Here is a 5,077-nt window from a genome sequence, read left to right as displayed (position 1 = left end):
CATACCATCCGGCTCTCTCTAAATGTAATGAATTTTTATCAGAGTCAGGAGCATCTTTTTATTACCACTGCCACTAGTCATTTTGGCTAGTTACTAAGTGAGTGAAGTCAGGATTTTCCTGCTGGCTCTTTTCAGGCCTTCAGCATGGGTCCTGTCATCATTTTTTTGGGGGGGGGCATATGTGTGAGAAAGAACTAACTGTCTGGCATATGTTTGCTTCTCTTCATTCATAAAATTTCTCAGAAAAAGTTGCAGAAATAAAAATATCCCATCATGTTCCAAATTTTTAAGAAAAATATGAGCTACCCTGGAAGAACATATCTATGTAAATATTAATAACTTGAATCCTGTCCAGAAGTTCCTAAAGCCATCTAGGTAAACACTGCACCCCATCCCAATATAGCAAAGACATTCTTGAAACATCCTGCAATGTCCCTAGGCACAAAATATGGCATTATGTGCAATTTACTGACAACAAATTAGCTTAGATTTATTGCAGATTGTTGATTTCAGCATTCAGAGGCTAATGAGGATGGTCCCTTCACTCAGCACTTGGGCAGTAGGGAGAGTAATGAGATTGTCCTAAGACACAAGCCATTCAATTAAGACAAACAGATGACCACACACGCCGACTGTCTTCTGGTACTATTGCTCCTCGCCTCTTCTCCTTTTCTCATTCAACAGATTCTCATTTTTAACATCTATTTGATTACTTATTTACTTATCTACGTCTCTGTGTGCATGTGTGTGGGTACACAAATGTGATCTTGCATATGTCTGTAGGTCAGAGAACAACTTGGAGGAGTCAGTTCTCTCCTTCTACCATGTGGGTTTCGGAGATCGAACTCAGGCCATCAAGATTGGCAGCAAGCATCTGTACCTACTGAGCTACTTTGCTGGTCCCTTTCCAAGATACTGTAATTTCTCAGTGGATTTTCACTTTTTAAATATGAGTATGTGATTAAGCTGATTCCAGGAAGTGCTGTTCTAAACCATAGTTAATTTCCTCCCAGATTCTTATGTAGAAAAATGGTGCTAATCTGCGCCCACTCTGGGAGTGGGGCAAGTAAATGCTGGATTAATAGCAGAGAGACAATGAAAACGCCATGACATTTCCAGATGTTGAATATGGGTAGACTTTAGTCTTTATGAGGCTGGGATTAAGTGATTTCAAACGGTGGTTTCTCTCTGAAATCAAGATATTTTGTGCCTTAAAAAAATTAGTTGTAGGCAGAACAGGGTTCTGGTGACCCTAGCTGCGTTTGCTCTTTAGTCTTTTCACCTACTCACCGCTGTACCCAGCAGGCCCACCAACTCCTGTGCCAGGACAGTGCTGCCACCAACACCATGCCCTACTTATACCTAGCACTGACCCCAGAGCAAAAGAAAGAGATGTCTGATATTGTTCATTGAATTGTGGTTCCAGACAAAGGCATCCTGGCTGCAGATGAGTCTACTGGAAGCATTGCCAAGGGGCTGCATTCCATTGGCACTGAGAACACCGAGGAGAATGGGGTGCTTCTACCTCCAGCTGCTGCTACTGCTGACGATGCTGTGAATCCCTGCATTGGTGTGTGTGTGTGTGTGTGTGTGTGTGAGAGAGAGAGAGGAGGAGGAGGAGGAGGAGAGAGAGAGAGAGAAAGAGAAAGAGAGAGAGAGAGAGAGAGAGAGAGAGAGAGAGAGAGAGAGAGAGAGAGAGAGAGAGAGAGACTGTACTAGAAGACAGATGATGGACGTCCCTTCCCCCAAGTTATCAAGTCCAATGGTAGTGTAGTGGGCATTAAGGTAGATAGGTGCCTGGTGCCCCTGGCAGGAACTAATAGTGAGACCACTACCCAAGGCCTGGTGGGCTGTCTGAATGCTATGTCCAGTAGAAGAAGGATGGAGCTGACTTTGCCAAATGGCATTGTGTGCTCAAGATTGGGGAGCATACTCCCTCAGCCTTTGCCATCATGGAAAATGCCAATGTTCTGGGCCATTATGCCAGCATCTGCCAGCAGAATGGCACAGTGGAGCCTGAAATCCTCCCTGATGGGGATCATGACTTGAAGCATTGTCAGTATGTAACTGAGAAGGTACTGGGAGCTGTCTATAAGAGTGACTGCCATGTCTTCTTGGAAGAAACCTTGCTGAAGTCCAACATAGTCACCCCAGGCCATGCTTGCATCCAGAAATTTTCCAATGAGGAGATTGCCAAGGCAACTGCCACAGAATTTCTTCACACAGTGCCCCCTGCGGTCCCTGGGGTCACATTTTTTTTTTTTTTTTTTTTTTTTTTTTTTTTTTTTTGGTCTGGAGGGCAGAGTGAGGACGAGGCATTCATCAACCTCAATGCTGTCAACAAGTGTCCCCTGCTGAAGCCACGGGCCTTGCCTTTCTCCTATGGCTGAGTCCTGCAGGCCTCTGCTCTAAAGGCCTGGGGCAGGAAGAAGGAAAACGTGAAGGCTGCTCAGGAGGAGTACCTCAAGCGAGCCCTGGCCAACAGCCTCCCTTGTCAAGGAAAGCACACCCCATATGGTCAGTCTGGAGCCGCAATCAGTGAATCTCTCTTTATCCCTAACCATGCCAGAGGTAATCTAAGGCTGCTCCTTCAACACTCCAGGCCCCTGCCTACCCACTTGCCATTGAAGAGGGGCCTTTAGGCTCTTTCCCATCACTCTTGCTGTCCTTGTGACTGGTGTGTGGCATTGTCTGTGAATGCTAACTCTGCCATCCTTTCCAGCCCACTGCCAATAAACAACTATTTACAGGGGAAAATTAGTTGTCATTCTCCATGACCCCCACTACTAGGAATCCTAGTTAGAGTCACCCCCACATCCTTTCAGGAGCCTACCCTGTCTTAGGTCTTCAGATTGTCTCAGCGATGTCCCTGCCCTCGGTGATTCTATTCTATTTCCCCTTCTGAGTGAGATGCAAGCGTCCTCCCTTGGGCCCTCTTTGTTACTTTGCTTTTTTAGGTCTGTGAATTGTAGTATGGTTATCCTGTATTATATGGCTAATATCTGCTTATACGTGAGTACATACCATGTGTGTATTTCTGGGTCTGGGTTACCTCATTCAGGATGCTTCTCTCTCTCTCTCTCTCTCTCTCTCTCTCTCTCTCTCTCTCTCTCTCTCTCTCTCTCTCTCTCTTTCTTTCTAGATGGGGTTTTCTCTGTGTAGCCTTGGCTGTCCTGGACTGGCTTTGTAGAACAGGCTGGCCTTGAACTCACAGAGATCCATCTGCCTCTGCTTCCCAAGTGCTGGGATTAAAGGTGTGTGCCACTACTGCCCGGCAGGATAATCTTTTCTAGTTATATCCATTTGCCTGCAAATTTCAAGATTTCCTTGCTTTTAATAGGTGAGTAGCATTCCATTGTGTAAATGTACGACATTTTCTTCATCTATTCTTCTGTTGAGGGACATCTGGGTTATTTCTAGTTTCTGGCTATTATGAATAAAACTATGTTGAACATAGTTGAACAAATGTCCTTGCTGTATGGTGGAGCATCTTTTGGTGCCCAGGAGTGGCATAGCTGAGTCTTGAGGTAGAGCTATTCCAAATTTTCTGAGAAAGCACCAGATTGATTTTCAAGGTGGCTGTACAAGTTTGCACTCCCACCAGCAATTGAGGAGTGCCCTCTTTTCTCTATGTCCTTACTAGCATGTACTGCCACTTGAATTTTTTAATCTTAGCCATTCTGATGGGTATAAGATGGAATCTCAGTCATTTTTATTTGTATTTCCCCGATGACTAGTGATGTTGAGCATTTCTTTAAGTGTTTCTCAGCCATTTGAGATTCCTCTGTTTATCTGAGAATTCTCTGTTTAGCTCTATACCTCATTTTTAAATCGTTTAATTTCTTGAGTTCTTTATATATTTTGAATATTAACCCTTTGTTGGATGTAGGGTTGGTGAGGATCCTTTCCCAATCTGTAGGCTGCTGTTTTGTTCTATTGACAGTGTCCTTTGCCTTACAGAAGCTTTTCTGTTTCATGAGGTCCCATTTATTAATTGTTGATCTTAGAGCCCAAGCTGTTGGTATTCTGTTCAGGAAGTTGTCTCCTGTGCCAAATGTGTTCAAGGCTGATCCTCACTTTCTCTTCTATTAGGTTTAGTATTTCTGATTTTATGTTGAGGTCTTCGATCATTTTGGAGTTGAGTTTTGTGCAGTGTAATAAATATGGATCTATTAGCATTTCCACATGTAGACATCCAGTTAGGACAGCACATTTTGTTGAAGATGCTTTCTTTTTTTCCATTGTATAGTTTTAGCTTCTTTGTCAAAAAATCAGGTGTCCATAGGTATGTGGGTTTACTTCTGGGTCTTAGATATGATTTCATCATCCACCAGTCTCCTTCTATACCAGTACCATGCAGTTTTTATTACTATTACTCTGTAGTACAGCTTGAAATCAGGGATGGAAATACCTCCAGAAGTTCTTTTATTGTACAAGATTGTTTTAGCTATTCTGGTTTTTTTCCATGAAGTTGAAAATTGTTCTCTCAAGGTCTGTAAAGAATTGTGTTGGCATTTTGATGGAAATTGCATTGGCTCTATAGATTGCTTTTGGTAAGTTGGCCATTTTTACTATGTTAATTTTACTGATCCAAGAGCATGGAAGATCTTTCCAGAAATGGCACATAGTGGAAGGAGGAGAATACCAACTCACCTACAAAAACTTTGGCCCAAAATTTACCCAGTCTACAGGAAGTTCGGAGATAAAAATAGAGCAGAGATTGAAGGAATGTCCAACCAAAGTCTGGCCCAACCTAAGACCCAACCCATTGGAGAAAGCCAATCCAGACACTATTAATGACACTCTGCTATGCTGGCTGATGAGAGCCTAGCATAGCTGTCCTCTGAGAGGCTCCACCCAGCAGCAGATTAAAATAGATGCTGAGACACACAGCCAAACTTTAGGCAGTGTACCGAAAGCATTTTGGAAGAGTGGAGGAAAGGACAGAAGGACCCAGAGGAGACAAGAGCTCTACAAGACCAACAGAGTGAACAAACCTGGAGCCAGGGGGCTTGAAGAAACTGAAGCACTAACCAAGGGCTATGCATGGACTGGACCTATGCCTTCTACACATATA

At 43.5% G+C, this 5,077-nt stretch overlaps 1 pseudogene; it reads left to right on the top strand.

Moving 5' to 3' along the window:
* Nucleotides 1-1,332: 1,332 nt before the first annotated feature.
* Nucleotides 1,333-2,642, top strand: LOC127207884 (fructose-bisphosphate aldolase A-like; annotated as a pseudogene).
* The last annotated feature ends 2,435 nt before the right edge of the window (nucleotides 2,643-5,077 follow it).

The sequence above is a fragment of the Acomys russatus genome, chromosome 25 (assembly GCF_903995435.1).
Source record: "Acomys russatus chromosome 25, mAcoRus1.1, whole genome shotgun sequence".
Classification (NCBI taxonomy): domain Eukaryota; kingdom Metazoa; phylum Chordata; class Mammalia; order Rodentia; family Muridae; genus Acomys; species Acomys russatus.
This window is presented reverse-complemented; position numbering and strand designations above follow the sequence as displayed.